The sequence below is a fragment of the Anser cygnoides genome, chromosome 11 (assembly GCF_040182565.1).
Source record: "Anser cygnoides isolate HZ-2024a breed goose chromosome 11, Taihu_goose_T2T_genome, whole genome shotgun sequence".
Taxonomy (NCBI): Eukaryota; Metazoa; Chordata; class Aves; order Anseriformes; family Anatidae; genus Anser; species Anser cygnoides.
In genome coordinates, this window is record NC_089883.1 from 21235952 (window position 1) to 21257282 (window position 21331).

Sequence of the window (21331 nt, forward strand, 5' to 3'; positions counted from 1 at the left end):
CTGCATTGGATTTGTACATTTATACTAAAGCTACTTATTAACAAACATAGAACAGAAACATACAAGATGTCAGTTTAGCACCATGTTTCTACTTCAAGCAGTTGGTTATATTTGTGTATCTCTAGTAGTGCGTATGTTGTGTAGTTTTTCTGTTGGATACTGGCAGTATCCCTGAGGGATACACTCAGCCTTATGTCCTGCTTCATACAAGGAATGTGGAAAACCAATCGTGCCTTCTGTGTGTTGGTGGGTCTCAGCTGTCTTCTGGTTCAGACCTTCTACTCAGGAAAATTCAACTGCTGTGTACAAATTCTCTCTTAATTTCAATTAAATCCTTATATATAATATATTTAGTTCCTGTTTTGCTTTTTAAATCTTTCTTTGCTTTGTCCTTTCAAAATGGCTGTACCAATTCAAAGCAGATGCTGTATACACACATCTCCGGTTCTTGGGAGAAAAACATATTCCTGGTGGCTGAACAGCACATTTATCTGCTGGGCAGAAGGCATCACAGAAAATACTAGAACTCCCCAATTGCTCCTTGGGAGTCAAAGGGACAAGCGCAGGCTTATTGTCTTATGACAAACCTGCATCTGCTCTGGTGTATGTGCATCAGTACGGCTGAGATATCTTCATCAGAGGAGGTGAAGAACAGATGGATTTTCAGAGAGTCATCCTTCTGAAATATACTTCCAGAGTAAGATTCCTCTCTTCACACTCTGATCCTAATCCTGTGTCTCGGTCCCAAATCATTTCTGGCAGCTGGTGCACTCTGCAGTGCTGGGAGCTGTCACTGCAGCTTCTGCTCCAGAGCTGTAACCTCTGCTGGCACAAATGCATGAGCTAGTGTACATTCTTACAGAGTTAATTCATCACTGCAATTATATGCCACTTGTTAGCCTGCAGAAATGAGAAATCATGACACTGGCAGACATATTTCCTGCTCAAAAAGCTGATTTCATGCTGCTTTTCTGGCTGAGTCTTATCTCTGGTGCCAAGGTTGCCAATCCCAGGCTAGCAGACTCTGATACAGGGAAGTTCCTGACTTGCAAGGTCTTAGGAGACTATGAAACCTCTAAAGCTACTGCTGGTGTTGGTGAAGAGGTACTCCTCTCACTGTGTGGACAGCTTCACGGCTTTGTGAAATCTTTTCTTTATGAAATCTTTGTGAAATCTTTTGTGAAATCTTTCCTTTAAGCAGGGAAAAGAGAGCCATTTTAGGGGGGTGGAGGACTGATTAATTATTGGCAATTACTGTGTGGGTGACCTGGGGCCCGAGTTGTGGGGCAGGCAGGTGGGTTTGGATGTGTGAGGGCTGCACCTGCCCAACAAGGCGCAGCTGGGCCCAGCAGGTGCCTCTGTGGAAACCTGCGTGAGGGAGGGCAGCACGGCAGTGAGGGGCGAGGAGGAGGTGTGGGCAGCAGCCCTGTGAGCAGCCAGATTGGAGGAAAAGCAGGTGGGGAAAAGGAGTTTTAGTCTTTCTCTGTCTCTCACCATCTGACTTTATTTTAATTGGTGATAAGTTTATTTTCTGCAAATTGAGCCTTTTCTGCCTGTGGCAGTGATCAGTAGGCCATCTCCCTGTCTTACCTCAGCCCACAGGCTTTTTTGTCTTGTTCTCTCTCCTGTCCTGCTGAGGGGAGAACAGCTGGGTGGGTGGCTCACCAAGGTCACCCCACCACAAGCTCTTTGAGGTAGGTCTGTAAAATGTTCAGAGTTTGCATCAAAATAATGTGTGTATTTTCTGTACGAAGTGTGCTTGGCTATTGCCACTCTGTTCAAAGCAACGCAAAAGAAAGATGAGTGTGGTGGTAAAATCTTTATGCTGATGACTTGTTTTGAGGTGAGGGGTCACAAAGGGAACTGCTGGCTGGCTAATACAGCTGCCCTTTCTGTAGGGGAATGGGTCCATTTTATTGTTGCAGCCCTTGGGGGCGATAGTTGGGTTTTGATTTAGGTCTGTTCTGTGGGGGATCAAAACCAAAAGCCTGGAACAGCACCATCAGACAAATGTTAACAGCAGTGCTGGCTCATGGCTGACATGCTTGAAATGGAGTCAGGGACTCCCAGAGATAACAGCAAAAGCAGTTGCATTTGAAGAGCCACATTTATGTGTACTAGCAACATCTCTTCTCTGTGAATTGGTGCTGAGGGAGGTTGCAAGACACTGTAATGGTTTCCTCCAGCACTTTCTCCTTCTTGGTCCAACTGGACTCATTGGTCACACTTCACTGTAATATCCTTTTCCAGAAGCTGAGGGGTAGCGTTAGTCAAAGGGATGAAATTCACCCTTGTGCAACTCTAAAGTGAAATTTGAGGCTTCTTGTCCCAGAGCTGAGCTTAACCCTGGAGGAGTTACAACTGCACAGATAATGCCAACGTACTTTGATTTTTCAGGCCACACAGCAACAGGAAAGCAAATCAGTTAGAAATTGAGGGATAAAAACAGCAGACTACTGTCATGGCTGTTACATTTAAAAAAAAAAAAAAAAAGAAAAAAATAGTTAAAAATCTTGCTATGTAGATGAGATTGAACGTCCTAATGACTCAATAACTTATCCCATGTTTAATTAATAAATGTCATGAAAAGTATTACAATATTGTTTATCACTTCTTGGCTTGTAATAGCTCTCTAGGCATAGGACAACTAGATGAGCAGATCTTCCTCAGTTAAGTTCCAATTTCACATCATCATTAGAGCTTCTGTGTTGCAGATACCACATATAATTCTGCCTGTGTAAAGGGGGAATGCCCAGTCTGCCTGTGCTTCCTTTTGATTTGCATGAAAAATATAAGCATTATTTTACCATTTGTTTTAGCATCTTGCATTTCTTAATTTATGTATTCTAGATAGATTACCAAAAAAAATCGATGAAAATTTGGAGTGTAGGACTTTGAGTCATATAAGCAAGCTGATTTATTAAGTATATGTTTAAATATTTTAGCAGAACTAATATCAGTGGGCAAAAAAAAATTACATTTGAATATGTTGCTCTTTTAAAATAATGTTAATTTTCAAAGAAAGAAGTGGAGGAGTGAGACATGGTAAAAGTTAATAGATATTAGAATACCTTTCATTTCAGTAATGCTAGCCTTTTCCCGTTACCATATTTAAAAAGGTGAAATTAGATTACTAATGTCCCTTAAAGGATACTTAAACTAATCAGGAAATATCTGAAAGAGCTTCTCTCCTCCCCAAACGACCTGATAGGGTTGTCCCGTCTGCCATGTATTATTTGCAATAGCAAAAAAGCTTCTAGGACTACTTAATGAGAAAGGATAATGGAATCATATATATTAATGGTCAAAACCTCAGTAAGAGCTGGTGCCCCCTAAAACAAGTTCTGAATATGTCCTTTGGGAAATATTTCCTGCATAGATTTTTTTTTAAAGTATGAGGAAAATGTATTAGGCAAAACCATTTCTAACATTAAGAGGTTTGCATACGTGTGTCAGGTAGTGAAGGCCAAATCCTGATATCCACGGTATTCACAGCCTACAGCTTGTATCAGTTTCATTAAAAGCAGGAGGTTTCATTCAAAGTAGGTACCCAGATTTGATCTCCTTGTATATCATAAATGACTCTTTTCCACTTCATTACAGCAGCGTGGGCTTTAATAGGTTTCTGTAACTAAAACGTTGCTAAACCATACCCAGTCCAATTTGATAGTGAATGCATCGCTCTTCTTTACAGTCTCTGATGATTAATTTAAGAAAAAGTGAGCCCTGTTCTTATCTTTAATTTGCCTACTTTCAGCTTTTAGCATTTAGTTGCTATCCCTTTCTTCATTGTATTAAAGAACCTCTTTGTAACATGTATTCTCTCCTCAGTTTTGGTCACTTTTAAATCTTCTTTTGTGTAAACTTAGATAAGCTCTATCTGTTGATAGAGTTCTTGGAATTTTTGAGCCCTAAGATATTCCCTCCAATCCTCAAAACATTTCTCTGGTTCTCTTTTGCACTTCTTGATGAGTTATGGCTTGTTAACAGTGGATTCCTCCCCTTAAAGAGGAAAAGTAACTAGCTCTTTAAATATGATCTTTCAGAGGGTTTTCATGCAAACTCACGTTTTCTTAGGAACAACAAAGGCACATCCTTAAACACAACTGAAGTCTTATCTTCTCCATACCAAAGCTCTTAATTCAATAATTGTTTAAAAACGTGTTTGTCTTGTGACAAACTTCTATATAGAAGTAAAGCATTTACAGAAAAGTTCACCTCTGGGCATGAGTACAGCATGGAAAATTTCTCTCACTTTCCCAAATATGAGGAGTCAAAGACAGACATCTTGGCCCTCCCAAGCTAAGAATCAACTGCACAAGTATTTTGTATACTAGTATGCTGAAAAATCTCAGAAATTCAGAATCAACCCAGTAATAAAAATCTTGCTGATAAAGTATGGATGATTCAAGGCTTTTACAAACCACGTGACTTCTCACAGCTCCTCAGTCATTCATTCTAATTTCATAGAAGAGACAGAGAATATTCTTCACAGGAGAAGCAGTTGATGGAATCCCAGATGAAATACGTAATTAGGAAGCTTGTAACGTACAGCCTGCTGTCTCTTTCTCCATTTGTCTACTCCAAATTACAATCAGTTAGTAAAGTTATTTTCATTTTTTTAAACATGTGTTTTCTACTTTCTGTGGCAGTCAATTTGTTCTTTTCCCTTTCTTTTCCATGTAGATTTTAGTACCCTATGACAGTAGTCATAGAATCATGGACTATGTCAAGTTTAAAGGGGGGACCCACAAGGATCATGGAGTCTAACTCCCGGACTTGATGGGTATTTGGAGTTATCACAGAACTTTTTAAGGAATGGTATTCATCAGTTAGTCCTGATACCCAAAGAGTTGTAGAACAGCATTGAAATAAGTTTTCTTCTGAATTCATAAAATGGTGACCAAGCTTGTACTGCAGGATCAAAAATCGCGCGAAAACTCTATGAAAATCTTAGGCAGGGATGTATCTTTATTATTTCTTTAAATAACTGGAATTTCCATTACAAAGAGTTCTAAATAAGGAATTCCAAAATTAATAAGTAATGTCTGAAAATGGATGATTGAAGTTACATATTTTATTAGAGGTTTCAGAAAGCTTTTTATTTACTTATTTTAAACATATATAACCGATCCAAAGGCTTTATTTGTATACAAAAAATAAGCATTTTACAGGGGAGGTCCAGCAAAAGCAATTCCTGGCATCAGAAATGTGGAGACAATGGAACTGTCCAGCATACCTCAGTTCCATGAACCCTTTCCCTGTGTGTAGCTATTAGATTGCCTCGGTGTGGAAAGTGCTGTGGAGATAAATGTAAGTTCTGAGGTATGTCCAAAGCCGTGCTGCTGATGTCCATTTGTACTTTGCAGTAGCTGCGAAGATTTTATTTTGCAGTTTGTCCTCCAGCCCCTCACTGATAGACTAGGTGAAGTATGGCAAACCTCTTTGTGTGTTTTTTTTCTTTTGTTTTGTTTTGTTTCATTTTCCCAAGTTTTGTTTCCCAGGTCAGCTTGTGACACTTTATTTTCACTGCCTTACAAATGTCACGTGTATCTGTTGTTTTGTGTAGCAAATCTCAAGATTTGCCTACGTAAATAACTGTCTGCACTCTTGAAACCACAACAATGTACATATGTGTTGGAAGCTGGTGAGCTAAAGATTATATTTGACTGCTCAGTCATGAGTAAAGTTTTAAAGGACTGGAAATATTATTAACGATTTCAGTGTAATGTCTTTATACTGAGATGATTGGAATGAGAGGTTGACCTGGTATTGGTCCTTTATTTTTCATATGATCCTCTCCTGAAGAAGTTTCAATTAAGGAGAGTAGAATAGGGCAGAGATGTAGCTTGCATACTGAATTTACTAGCAGGTAGTTTTTTGGAGACACCTTGATGCCACCATTTTTTCAAGTTATCCTGTGGGGAGAAAATTGCCGTGAGATATTCTGCACTCTTCCAGTGGGTATTTTCATAAGGTGGTTACTCAAACAACTTGGTTCTTACTCAAAACCTGTTATGGTTGTATCTGGCAATGTCTACATATCTTCATATTTGCAAGTGGAGAAAAAAAAAAACCTTAAAACTGTACATGTAAAGATCCAATACAAATACTGTTAGAGCTTTCTTTTGTGGGGTGAAAAGCTTTCTTTCCTGCTACCTGATCATGGTATTTGTCTGTGTTCCTTCTGCCTTTCCTGCATCAATCTATTTCTTTTTTGTCTGTTCTTTAGAAATTTAATTTAAGAGATTATGCCTTTAATGGTGCTCTGAAGGTAGCTGTCAGATAGGGGGACACTACTACGTGTAACACATGATGATGATCCCCATAGCCTGAAATGATGTGATAGTAAATGTGAAGCCCGCACATTCCCAGCTTCTCTAAAGCCTGCCAGTTATCTTTAAAGTAAGAAGCTGAATTGCATAAAGATCTTCATGTGAAAACTGCAGAAAGGATTTGAATGCCCAGCTATTAAAATAGATGTCTAATAACCAAATTATTTCATGGATCCAAAAAAAACTGTTTACAAGTCCATTTTAGCAGGTCTCTTGTTTAGACAGTTGCTGCTTTGTTAGTGCCATCTATACTAACATACATGCAAGTTCATCCCATGTGATTTTGCTGGCAATTATTTTAATTTATTTAATTATATACACAGCACTTCACTTTAAGTTCTTTGTAAAGATAGAGGTCTTTGGAAAGCCTGTACAGGTATCAGACAGGATGAATGCATTGTTCTGCATGTTCAGCCTTTAATTTAATGTACAAACGGTTGGATTCAAGGTGGTAGGTATCATAGGTCAACTACACTCACTAATCACTGCCTCAACAAAAGAGATTGACTTTGTTGCTAGCTGACTGCAGTAAGAATAGTAAATCACTTCATAGACTTTATATTTTATTCAGTTCACAGCTTGATCACTAATGTTTCACATTTCCTCTGCAAAATGGTAATGCTCTTTGCTTTGTCCAGAAAATAGAAATCACTCACGTAATCTCCTAACTATTTGTTTTAAGTGAATGAGCAATACAGCTTATACCCACCGGTTCCTGAAATGAAGCACTGTCATAGCATGGTGGTTGCAGTGAATATTTATATTGAAGCTTTATTTTTTTTAAGACAGCCTCTGACAGATTATTGTGCTGCTTTGTACATTACAGTTTCAGTACTTTATCTGTGAAGACTGCCATAATATAACTTTGCAGGTGGAACTGCAGGCAGGCATCATGTGAAGGATGAGCCTCCTGGGATACTGATTGCATTACCATGCTAAACAAAATTGCTCTAACAAAAATGTTTAGCCAAATCTCCATGGAAAAGGGTAGCATTCATCCAGATGTGTTTTCAAAGGGAATCTTCTGAAATGGAGGAAGTACCTAAATATGCCTTTGAAATAACTTTGAAATAACTAAGAGGGAAGATGAAAAAAATAAGTGTTTGTTGATGCACCATTTTGCTTTCAACCTTAATGTAGAGTTTTAATTTTATTAACAATGATAATGATGCCTCAAATACTTATTGACACCAATACTTCTCTGTGTCAAAAAGAAAAATCTCTATCTAAAGCTGGGTTTGGAGAGAGATTTAGAGGAAGAATTGGGCCTACAGCAAAGAAGTGCCGTGCCATGACTAAGGGATGGTTTCTAAATGAGAGACTTAGAGATGCGGGCATATTCATGTTAGAGAAGATGTCCTTCTCACTTGACTTCATAGGTTCAGGCACGTGCGTTACAAACAGAAAAGACTGCCTCAAGCATCTGAGCTACCAGGTTGGGGTTCAGGTCTACATCACTGAGTTTTGTCTGCTATAGTCCATCCTTCTGAAGCATATCACTAGATAAAAATAAACTTAAATCCTTTGCTTTGTGTTTCTTCTATAGCTCTTAACCTAGTAACTTCTAAGTTATAATCTGAATGTTATCATCATCTGGTTATGCGAGCTGACTCTTGGAAAAAGGAGGAAATGGCTTTAATTCAGAGGTGTTCAGGCTCACAAAATGGGGTTTGGAAGGTGCTGAATCCTTGCCTGCATAAATCAGATCCTTCAGATCATGTTAACGGAGTAACACACTGCTATTAAACAGTGAAATCAAAGGTTTATGATAGTCCTTTGTAAATCAGTAGCAAGAAAAATGAAAGTACAACAAACACACCATTAACTTAAGCCAGAATTTCCAAAACTGTCACACACACAGTTGCATATAAATGAGTATGTTCTAGCCATGCAATTAAGTTAATTGTGATGCAGCTAATGAAATGCAAACATTGGTTTTCACATATATCCTCCTGAACTTTCAAACCTTAATATATTATTTTACTTACAGCAGGGTCTAGAAATAGGGAGGAAAAAGTTGTTACTGCCTATTAGGCTCAAATGTAGGAGAGCATAATGTTGCTATAAAATGCTAAGGATATTTTGATACAGAGGTGATAAAAGAAAAGCTGTTCAATTAATTATAATTTCAAATGATAAATTATAGCATATTTCTTCCAACATAAGCAAGTAATAGCTGTTAATAAAAGTGTTGTGTGTCACTATTACTGTTTTTTTTTTCCTCATGCTTTTTGTAATCAGCATGCTCTTTGCAATTAACTCTCTGCAATTAACTCTCTACATGCTCTCTTTTTGAGCATATAAAGGTCCACCCCTTCAAAGTATCGGTCACTGATTTTGGTGTCACACAACGCCTTTTTAGGAGTTTTCCTTCGTAAGAGTTTTCCCTGCCTTGATACTTTTCTGTGCTTCTAGGATACTGACTGACTGGCCTATGCATCGTTTTAAGATCATGTACTTGTTAGTCAGAAGGTCTGAACTTTGCATCCTTTTGGAACAGCAGCCAGGGAGAGGTGATAGTTATATTGAAAAGGTCTAATTCTTGGGGAACTGCAGATGGGTATGTCATGGAAGAGACTGCTAATACTTAAATGTAAATATAGCTACAAACAGGTTCCCCTATACTTGGCCTGGTTCATGCTGACAGAGGCAGCATGGCAGGGAACGTGGGTGTTTTACCACATAGATGAATGGAACACTATAATCATTTTATGTGGAAATGAATGCACATCTATTTGTTTATATTTCTTTATATAGATGAACAGATATGCTTGTATTTATGTGTTTTTTTTAAGAATAATGTGGGACACGAGTGCATAGGATGCTTACAGGTGTGGTATAATGAATTATTAGACTAATTCCTACAGTTTCTCAGGGAGCCTGAATAACTCCAGCATAATAAAAGCATCCATGGAGGACAGAGGTTGACCAGCACAATCTTCCCCTTCGTGGTCTTAGGCCCCGCTCCAGCTGTAGTGGGGTGCAGGGGTGCTGAGGCAGAGAAGAGCTGCTACACGAAATCCTCTACTTCCCCGATGAGGGGACTGTACAGGGGAGTCCAGATGTTCCTTTCTAAACTCTGGCTCTGAAAGCCACCCCTTCTTGCCTAGAGGGATGATAAATATAGCCAATAAGAAGCTGTGACTAAAGGGAAATGGGGGACCTACTGTTCTCTGGGGTGGGAAGAAAAGTTAATCTATAAAATGTTTCCATGGTGGTGATTTTCTATTTCTGTTCCAGGCCTTCAGAATATTCTAGTTTAGTAATACCTATTATCTGCTTCTACTTCTTCATTTCTTCAACTAATGTGCATCAAAAATGTTCACTTATCCACCTGGGCTCAATGGAGCTTTATACACCATATGCATTCCTGTTAAAGGCTGGACTTATTTTTATATTACTTCAGGTTTTCAATTAACCTTGCTTCCACGTATTTCACAGCATTAAGAGCAGTGTGGTGTTAGGCATAACTCACATCTCACACCTCCTTCCTCCCCCCAAAAAAATTTAAAATGCTGCTTTTCTCTGCTGTATTGAAACCTTGTGATATCTAAGTTACATGACTGATTCCAATGCTGGATTTCCATTATTTCTAGGAAATAACACCAGTGGTAATTTTCCAGTGTTTTATACCACTGTTAGATGTACTAGCAGGTGTTCCTATACTGAGCTGCATTCATTTGTAATAAAGTGCAGAAATCAATTTTTATTCAAGGTAGATAGACAGATTTAGCTTTTTCATATATATATATATATAGATACATCTAAATGAATACAAATTATTATTATTATTATGGAAAATCCTGCTAAGGTCAGTGCATTTACATGTAAATAGATGAAGAGTAGGTTTGTGAAGGAGAGCAAAAATGACTAGAAATCCAATTCTAAAATGCTGTGTTTGGTGCTATGGGATTTCTTATGTTGTCAAACACATATTTTACACAGACTAATCTAACGGATATATAAATTAATGAGTATTTTATGGTAACCTTTTCAAGCAAGTTGACTATATTAGGATGTAAAATTGAGCATTGGGTTCTTAGCAAAATTTAGGACATTATCAGTTCAACTGCTTGTTGCTCTTTTTCAAATCTAAGTCTTTGAAAGTGCTTGTCAGTGCTTAGTCAAGACTGATGTTTCTCTTGCTAAGGCATTCCTTTGTTGTGCTTATTGCTGTCATTTGTGATGTACAACTTAGAAGCTGAAGTCATGGGTGTCATCACAGACCCTTTTGATTTGCAATATAAATTGCATCTTTAGGGAATCATCCACTCAGTCCTCTGAGCTGATTGTTGCAATCTGAATGTGCATTTAGATGTTGCTTAAGATTAAGACTATTAAAACTTTTTAACTTAGAATTTTGTGTTTGTTTTTTTTCTCATTCTCCTTTAGTCTGAATTTCTGACACTGCCAAAATGGTTAAATTTTATCCTAATCATTAATAAGAAAATATCTTCATCCACAAAATCAATTCTCAGTGTTTTATGATAGCTTACTTTCACTAAGCTTTCTGGAACATAAGTGCTTATAATATCCCTAAGCTCTTCCTTGCTTTCCAGGACTATAAATTTGCCTTATATACATCATAACATTAGCTTTCTCAGACATCTTATCAGCCATTGTCTGCCAAAGCTTTGAGAGGTTTGCTGCTGCTTATATTACATGTGCTGAGATCCTTCTGCATTACAGAAATATGATAAGATGAGCAATGCATCTTTCTTGATGAACCAGACCCCTAGAATCCACTTGATCATGAAGAAGATGGAAATTACAGCCCAAATCATCAAACGTTCATGTCTTCACACTGAAACAGTCATGTCCCACAAACGTGAAATATTTCATGTTTCTCTTTAAAGTACAAATCATAGGAGTTTTTCTTAAGATGAAAAGCGTAGTGGGACAAATATGTCTGTATCTCTTAGCCTGTTCAGGTGTCTGAATGTAAGCCAGATATTCAAAGAGCTTTTATAGATTTGCAATTATTTTTGAAGTGCTGCATCTCCATGGTAAATTGAACTCATCCATATGTCAAGTTTTTTCATCAGTCACAGATATCATGAGGGTTTTAAAATAAAGACCTACTTATGACTTGGTCTAGCAAGGGGTGAAAAAGTCCAGCAACTTCTTTATTGTCTCTCCTCCACTGGTCTCCCTACACTAAAGTGATGTTCTTGAACTGACTAAGTTCAGCATCTGGCTTCTCCATGAATCTATCAAAGTTGTCATGACCGCAGTTCTTATAGATACTTTCTATACTTGTTTTGTGCAACAAAACATTTCAAACAGAAATCCTGTGACCAAGGTAACTTCCTCCACTGCGCAGTCCTCTCAATTCTGCAAAATGCCTAGCTACTATAATTGAAATCTGTACTCGCAGTCCTAACCTCCTCTTTGCCAGTTTTGATTCATTCCTCAAACCTTCTCCCACAACAATTTTATATAAGATGTATCTTGACAATTTCTTCCCAGTGAAAATGGATATGATCTTCATCTTCATAAGTCCTCCTTTCATTCATTGTTCTGTCCCGAAACAGTCCTCTAGCCTGTCTCAAATTCTTCTCATCTGCTGCTCATCTACTTCATGAAACAACCCCAGCCTATCCTTTTTTCCTTCCAGTCTGTCGTTTTCTTCCTCTTTTGTTTCACAATCGAACTTTGCATTACTCTTTCACTTCTTCAGAATGTCTCACTTTTTACCACACTTGCCCTTCTAATAAGCTCTCATCCCTGAACACATGGACCATACTTTACAGTACTTTACCTCTAATTCCCATTCTTTGTACTTAACAGAAACTGCTCAAGCGAGTCTCTAATGACTTTTTCCAGTCCACTTAGTACTGCACCTTTGGCTACCAGAACCTATCAAATGTTTCAACTTTGATCTTACTGTAATCCTCTTTCTTTTGGCTGCCAGGACTCCATCCTTTCCTTTTTGTGCCCTTCAGTGAATCTGCTGTATCAGTTCTCCAGCTTTTTGTAGAACAGGTGTAGAACAGCAGTTTGTAGAACAGTCAGGTTTTGTCGTCCTTCCTAGTTTATCCATGAGGAGACTCACTTGCAAACAGATTCAGCTACCATGTTTCTGAGGCTGGTTAGGAAATATGTGAACCTCTGTACTTCAAGCCTGTCTCTTCCTACCCAAACTAAAATCAAAGTCTCTCTGTGCAGCTACTGGAGTCGTATCTAAAGCCAGCATCACTAAAACACTGGTCCTTACTCTTTCTGCAGAAACCCTCTCAATTACTCTTTCTCACAATGTCTGTAGATAACCTACCATCTCACTTACCACCCACATTCATTACCTGAGCATTGTCTTCAACTGAGATTTCTCTTTGCCACCTCAAATCCAGCTGGCATCTGAAGTGTGGTACATGGTCTTTTCTGGCCATCTGTGTTGTCTCTTACATTTCTCCCAGTGTGAATTTACTTGCTCAAATATCAACAATCATAAGCTTATTGAGATCAACTAATGCTGTTAGAAAGATCATTATCGTAGTGTCTTTCTTTGGCCATACCATTTTCTGACCATAGCACTCAGGTGCTACGTGCCTCTCCCTTTTTGATTTTACACAGCCCATTTTCCTTTTCTCTACTCTATGTCATCTCCTTGTCAGTATGAAAGCAGCAGCTCCAACCTCAGTTTGTCGTGACATCCATTTCCATCTCAGCTTTCACTTTCAAGTCAACACCTTCTTGCTTTCTCCTGTCAAAACTCTTAAGATACATCTGCAAAACTGGTTCTTCAAATTTCTGCTCAAACTGTGCCTTCACCCGTCTACCTAGGGGAAAAAAAAGACTATCATAATGACTATTATTGTCTCTTTTTCTCCTACCTATTGCATTTTGTCCTGAATTTACTGTATAATTTTATTGTATACTTAGAGGTTTTTTTTTCCTCTGTGCGTTTGGATAGGGCTAATGCTGTCAAGTCTTGGTCTGTAAGTAGGACTCAGAGGTGCTATGGTAAAGTAAACAGCACTGAAGGGAACAGTAAAGGCCAGGAGGAGTTGAAGTCATGGCTTTATCCCTGGAGAATGGGCCTGGCACACTAGTCCAACAGCTAATATTTTTGGCAGAAACACAGATATGGAAACTATGTCCATGGCCAGATGTGCACACAGAGTGCTGCCAAAACAGAGCAGTGTACACTGTAGGATATGCTGTTTTCCCTAGTAGCATATACAGAGATACTGGTCCTTACCTTGGAAAACGTGAAGCACTGAATGAACTCTGGGATCCACAGCTAAAGTTCTGGGGTGATTTACAGTATTGCAAACTGATGCTTAAGCAGCTAAATCATTCCCTCCAGCACCCATTTGTTGTAATCTCCCTCCAAAGATATTAAAAATGCAGAAACCTTGGCCAGGTTGTAGTTGATCTAATTTATAAAACATTTTCTGGGTATTAAAAACTAGGGCAATGCACTAGTAGTTTTTAAATTGTGTTAAATATACTGTAAACTCCCAGAAAGGACCTTTCGTTGAAGATTATTGTATGAAGACTTGAAGATTAAAGTGTCTAGATTAAAGATTAATGTGAAGTGCACTGGGAAATGGTTTGATGTATAAGGAGCTATGTAAGATATTAATCGTGCACTTTTCAAAACTGCCTGAGGGAATTAGACACCCAGTTCTCTTACATGCCTTTGAAAATCTCACTAGAAAGAATTTGTTGTTATAGAGTGAAGATGGCAATATTTTCATTGGAAGCTTGAATAAAAGAGGAAGGAAGAGATGGTGAGACATTCTGTACTCTTCTAGAGCTCAGTGTTAGATCCTTACAGTTTTTCTTTCCTGTTCTGAATTTGCTTCATAGGTTTCAGAGGATTTTAGAGCTGCTCTTATTGTATAGAGGCAACTTGGATTTGAGCGCTACAAATTAATAACACTGGTCTGAGCCAAGAGCATTGTTCCACCTACCTATGTATTTCTTGTCATCAAGTCCATTTCTACTTTGCTTTCACTTCAAGATAGTTTTTGTGTTCTCATAAACAAGAATAATTTGAAAAATAACCATGTAAAACTCAGGGAAACAAAATTATATATATACATATTTATATTTACAAAATAATATGCATAAATTAAAATAATTATAATTGGTGCAAAAACAATTATATATTATGTATTTGGTAAAGTACTCCTTTTCCTAGAGTTTTTCTCAGTCATGCTTTTTGTATAGGAACTTCAATACTGCTATGGAAGAAATGTTCCACATATGGTAGAAATTACAAGTTTGCTTGTCCCCAAAGTGCTGCAGTACAAATAAGCTGTTAAATGCCAACTCTGAATGTTATTTTTTAGATGTTAAGAGAGATAATCCTGTACTAAAACTATTAGGAGGCAAATTTGTTTGAACTTCAAAACATCTTTGATCTGGAATGAAAATGAACTGTGTATGAGTATATGCTCCATTAATTTGGGGTTGGCCAATTGTTTGTGTTTTTGTTTGTTTTTTCCATTAGCCATTTTTCCAGTGCAGTCTTTTAAAACTGATCATGCAATACAGTTATTTTTCCTGGTAAAATCTGGTCTGTTGCCTTCATAAAAGGACAGTTTTTATGTAGAAAGTACTGTGTGGGAATCAATATTAGGGTTTGCAGTCATCTGAAGAGTTAAGGTGCTGGTGGGTTGCATTCAGACCTATTTCAGTGGTCTTATCGTTAAGTCTCCAGTAAGCATTTATAAAGCGAGGCTTCCATGGGTACTGGGAAAGTGTGATTCAAAAATAATCATCTGTCTGATGAATGTTTTCTTCTGACTTTTGGCAGGATCACCCATTTGAATTTGTGCCAGTCTCTACAGGAACCTGATGCCAGCAATTTAAGGATCTTCACATTCAGTCTCAGTGGTAAGATCTAATGTGGTTTACTATAGCATCTTTAGATTATTATTGTTTTCTGTAATGTTGCACTAAAACTACATCGGGGGGGGGGGCAGTATTTCTGTTTGACCTATACACAGATATAAGAACGTATATTGATCTGTACAAGGTTGAGCTCGGGACACAAGTTCTGAGGAGTTTTCATCAGAGTAAAATCAGAAAGGTCATATTTATTGTTCTCTCAGCTAATGTAACTGCTTTCAAAAGGTTTGACATTGTACATATAAAATGATGTGACCATTTACATAAGGATGGTGGACAGGCAGCTCCAAAGAGAAAGTAAAATGCACAAAAAGGAAATTCAGAAGTTTTGAAAACTGAGCAAATAAGATGTAAAACTAGAAATTACTTTCACCTCTAATGCTTTGTTGTAATTAGTCTGATTGTTCAAACCTTGGGCCAGATTCTCAGATATTGCCCCACACCCTTTGTGCTGCTGTGGAGACCTTGCAGAGGGATGTGGTCTGGTTGCACCTTGAAGCTCAGAATTTCTGCTCTGGAGGGAAATTCACAGCTATAGTAAGAGCAAACAAGAGGAGGGGACAGCTGAGTCCCACTGCACGTTTTGTTTTGGAATATATTTTCTAGGAAACTGTAGCTGGGTACTGTGTAGTATTACTTTACACAAAATCACATGGTGTGTATATGTTTGGTTTTTCAGTTAGGAAAGATCTAATTTTTGGATTATAATATTGTCTGTGATGCTTTTTCATTCTCACTTCTTTTTTTGATTCTCTCAAAATGATTCTCACCATTATGGTACATATGCATTAGTTTTTTTGGCCTTGTAGAAAGAGGAGGCCGGGGGGGGGGGAAGACATCACCATGTGCTGTACTCCTCCCATTAGCATTGGCTGTTGCAAAGTATTATAGGCAGAGCATGGACAGCCCTTTGACCTCACCTAGTTCAGTCATACTCATGCTGTTTTTAGTTCACTGTGAAACAGATGTCAAGTAACACTACTTCCAAGTCCTGCCCATTACAGGCTATTGAAATATATTTTTTTGAATTAGGGTGCACCTCAAAAAAATAGGACTCTTCTGATATAGAAACAAAATATTTATTCATCATTCCTCTAGCAATTTATTGTCATTAACCAAGTAGATCAGTAGAATCTCTGCTTCAGTTTAAAGATGTATTCAACAGCAGTAGCATTCCTATCCAATCATACTCTTTTCATATAAGAATAAGCATAACAATGTGTTATCATGAATCGTCAAGACAGATTACATTTCATTATTGCTGGGTGACTCTTATAATGTTGGAACGTGTCCCTAATAAAGGGCAGTATCTCCCGCAGAGCATACTGCATTAGTAATGCTCTTTATTAGAAGTAAAAGAATACAGCATTCATATCATGTTACTTGATCATACAGCCAAGGTGTAGAACAACAAATTATCAAGGCAGTTTTGTAAGGTGATCCTCATAATACTATTCTAATTTTTTCAAGTTGTTATTTGATGCTATTACATTCTGTATGCACTGTAAGTTGGAGCTGAAAGTCAATGCTGTTCTGACAGACAAAATTCATGGAAGCTAGATGTGACTGGTGCTGAACTACTAGATCTTTTTCCTCTGTAAACAGGAGACATTAATGACCTAGTAAACAAAAGCAGAAGAGCCTCGTTTGTTAACTCTTAGCTAGGGCAAATGAAAATCCACTACAAGTCATTAAAGTCTCAGCCCTGTGACAGAACTACTGCTCACTGCAGCAGGAGCAACTCAGGTAACAAACATTTAAGCACTAACAAGTCTAACTGTTTTTAGCTAAAGTTCATTAGGTTCTAGGAGACAAAGTTGACCAACTGTAGGTATATAAGTACATACAGGGAGAGAGGGAGAGAAAGTTACTTGTTCTTGTTATCAATAAATGTGTAGCAGGTTCCTCAGAAGGGTTAATGACCTTCAGGGCAAACAGATGACCAGCTCACTTTTCAAGTCAAAAACCAGTACAATATAATAGATTATATTGTGTATTATATATATAATACAATTAAAGGAAATGTGTGTGTGTGCATGTGTGTTAAAATGAGGAAAAGAGCTCCTTCTGACTGCATTTCTTTTTTGACTATCCCTTCACACTTCATTTCAGCCTTTATGTGGCTTTTGTGTTCATGCTTTATTATATTTTCTTGAGGCAAGAAAGGTTTTCAATGAGAACTTGATGAATGTCCATATTAAAGTGGATCCCTTTTTTAATTAAGTTCATCTAAATTTAATTTTGCAATTTTACTTCAGTAAACTCCTATGACTCCAGATGTTGAATGTGTTTTTCCTATTGCTGCTCTTGCATAATTGTACCTGTAGAAGATTTATGACTTAGAGAGGCATTTCTGAACACTTTTGAGTGTTTTCAGCATATGTTTCAAGGATGGCTAGAAACATGAGCAATTAGCATCCTAAAATACTGTTCTGCATCCAGGATTTCTTTCAATAGGATGTTACTTTTATTAGTTTGAATTTTAAAGTTTAAAAGAAACATTGTTATAGAAGCATTTCAAATGATACAGGGATATTCTCCCCTGCAAATTGTTAAAGGTGAAAGAGAAGACTTCAGAAGGTATGGGATGCCATGTGAACAGTTACAACTAAGAATTGCTCACTTTGATTAAAGAAAATCCAAACAGTTAGTTTATTTTGGGGTCCTTTCTTTTCATTACAACTGCGGTGGTGAACTGTTTGACGGTGTCAGTGTGTTACTTGAACTTCGTAAACATGGGAAATATGTACCTCGAGTGCTTATTGGTCGTAAAGATTTCAAAATGATTTTACTAATTTCGTTAACATGAGGAATACATTTGCATATTAAATAACATCACATACTTTTCATGTTATGTCATCAGTGTAAATGGCTCTTGTTTTAAGAATTGCCTGGAAATTGCTCCTTGAATATATGGACATATCTAGCATCATTGCATATGATGCATGTGAGGCAATGTATAATGAAGGCCCAGGTTCCCATCAGAGAAACGTACCATAATTTAACTTCCAGATAATATTGTAAGGAAAAGACTTCAAAATTAAACAAAAAGACGGTTGCATTCTATTCTATCCTTCAAAACAAAATCACTTTCCTGGAGATTTTTTGCTGCTGTAAGCACTCTTAGTATATTAATTTGAAATATTTGTCCATTCAGTAAATAAATACAGTTTTGAACATTTGTGTAAATTCAAGGCTCATAGGATGCAAACTGCTCTAGGCATGATTGGCAATCTGTCACCCCAGGTTTGTTTGGAGGTTTCTTCGGAACAAATAGAATTGCCAGTGATGAACATCAGTAATGGAAATATGAATCAACTTTTCCGTTTTCTTCTAAACTCCTACCAGCCTCCATAATATAACTTGGCATTTACTGATGAATTCTAAGAGGTACTGTTATTTCTGTGGCCTATGTGTTAGGAAAGGGAAGGTGTAAAGGAAAAGGACCCTATAGGTCCCATTTGCACTAGAGATGTCAGTGTAAAGGAATGCCGCAGAGCAGTGACTTAGTGACTTTGTGTAGGCAGTGGAGGAAGTCATTTGAGAGAGCTCCTCAACAGGAGCAAGACCATGAGCCCTGGAAATTTGTCTCTTTTGTGCTCAGATTGCATCTTTGTAGAGAAAGATACCTTCTAGTGAAAGCATCAATTTTGTGAGAGTTAGATTGGGTTTTACTATCTTTATTCTAGTTCATTTCTTTCCTAAAAGGACTTTTCTCCATACATCAACAGAGGATGCATTTTTGAATCATTTCCTCTTCCCCTAGAATTCTCGGTGATGCTGAGTTAAGGTAACTGTAGTACATAATGAAAAGCAAGTATACAGTTAGAAAATTTTAGCAAAGAGACTCAAGTAGCTCATTTAATTTCTAGCAGAAGAAACAAACATAACAATCCTCCATTGGGCAAAATGCTTCTGAGCTTTAAAGGCTTCATGTGGGAGTCTGGATGGGACCCAAAGAAGGAACTACTTCAAAATTGCAAAATGACATAGTTTATTATTGTTAAATTGTCAAGATTTGCTGTATATTTACTGAGATGGTAACCATACAAGGTGTTTTCAAAGACACTAGCTAGAGAAGGGTATGTTAAACCTCCAAAGTCTTAAGAATGTCTAATGACTGCCTGCCAATACAGCTGAATCCTGCTGGGTAATGGGGGAATGCCTACCATGTAAATATAAAGAGGGTTATTTAGGAGACCAAGTGAGCTGTGAATTATTGCCTAGGTTGTCACAAAAGAAAAAAAAAAAAAAAAAAAGGAAAATGAGTTGTGAATAGGAAAGAACGTGTACTGAGTTCCGAATAGCTTTGTTATACTTTTTTTGAGGTAGATGTAGAAACTTACACTCTGCAAGAAGAGATCTGTTTTTTTCAGATTGCAAATGCACTAGCCACCTAGATTACCATGGGGAAAAAAATTAGAGAAACAAAACTGTGTTGTTTTTATGTGTGATAAATGCAAGAATCAGAGGAAAATAATTGTCTAACTAAATTTTACATTTGTATTGATCTAGGTTCCACTGAAATCAGTGGGAACCTTTCCAGTGGTTTGAAGGGGACTTGGACTGGATCCCTGGGGAGTGAAAGAGTCAAGAACTGGATTGACAGGAGAGGTAGTGGGGAATACCTTCCAAGCCCAGCTGAATTGTGCATCATTTGTACAGAGCAATTGAAATGATAACCTTGGAAGTACTTAAAAATGATTTGTTACTTAATATGCTGAAGCTCATATCTTGAATCCCAAATGAGTAGTCTGAAAATCTATACTGTGTACTTCTGTAAGGTTACATATACACAAATGGATCTTTAAAAATGGGAAGAGTTTCACCTAAATTAGGAAGTTCATCTTTCTGTTCCTTTCAGGCAGTCATCACAGACTGGGGGGAAAAAATAACGGATATTTGAGTGGGGATATCTTGTGTTAGAACTTTCTCAAAACTCAATAAATTTAGATCGAATTGCCCAGCATAGTAGGATCTAAATGGCGTGCTATTTCTACGATATTAAACTCATACAGTCTCTGTATTTTCTCTTACACTGTATAATAATAAGAGTTTCAGACTCTCATCTTCTTATCTCTTTAAACAGTGTACAAGTTTACAAGTATGGTACCAGGAAGGGTATAGGGAATGAAAGTAATTTAGGTCATCTGTGTTAATTTTTTTTTTTAAGTTTAATGTACATCTAGTTCCTATAAGCAGATGTAGCTGGAAGTACCGTCTTTTTAAAATAGTAAATGGCTTTTCAAATTAAAGCTTTTTTATACATCCTATTTTCAGCAGAATAAATAATAGTTTATACAAACAAAAGAAAAGGGGAGCCCATTTTGCTACAGCCACAGCAAGTAGTATTTTTCAAGGTGTTGGCTTTTTTTTAATCGAAAAAAACACAGATTTCATTGAAAATGAACAGCTGAAATAGAAGCAGGTGTTTTTTCATCCACATTTGGAGGTGGAGTAGAATTCTTCTCATCTTCTCTCAGTAATTGTTGGTAAGGACTTTTGCTGCTGAGCTGAGTGATTCTAAATTAAATGATTTGTTTTCAATATGAATAATATTTTCTTACCAGTCAGCTTACATGTAATCAACTTAAATGGCAGTTTTAGAAAGAGATGAACCGTGTCAATGTAATTCCCAAGATGAGGAATGAATACCTGATGAACTTCATTCTTCTAAGATAAAATAATACAGTACCTTAGCTTTCTGGTTGTTGTTCTTTTTGTGTGTGTGTGTTTTTTTGTTTGTTTGTTTGTTTTGGTGTTCTGTTAAGTAGCAGTTATGGAGTGGGTCCTTGTTACATAGAGGATATTCTCCAAATGGTATACATGTTTTTCTTGTACCATAACTCCATTAATAATGAAATATCCTCGAATATGCTAAAAATTTTACAAACTGACCTGTTTCAGAACACTGAAAATAAATTAAACAGAGCAAATTAGGCTAGCCAAACAGGGAGGATGGACTTTGAACAAAAATTATTGTAGTCCAATTTGAAGGGCGGATACATGCTTTGAAACATTGCCTTAATTTTGTTAGGCTTTGCCTGATGAAGGTGAATGTGAAACAGCATTCCAGAAGTAAACCCAGTCTTCAGAGAGGAGGGAGATGCTTTCAGTAGCAAGGCAATGTGAGG

The 21331-nt window shown here is 37.4% G+C and overlaps 1 protein-coding gene across 2 annotated transcripts in view; it reads left to right on the plus strand.

Annotated features, from left to right (window-relative positions):
* Nucleotides 1-21331, plus strand: part of SEMA6D (semaphorin 6D) — a 261006-nt gene that overhangs the window by 114945 nt on the left and 124730 nt on the right. For both annotated transcript variants that reach the window (XM_013177265.3, XM_013177267.3), the window contains exon 2: nucleotides 15103-15182. The gene's annotated coding sequence lies outside the window, so the exon portion shown is untranslated. The remainder of the gene's footprint in view (nucleotides 1-15102; nucleotides 15183-21331) is intronic.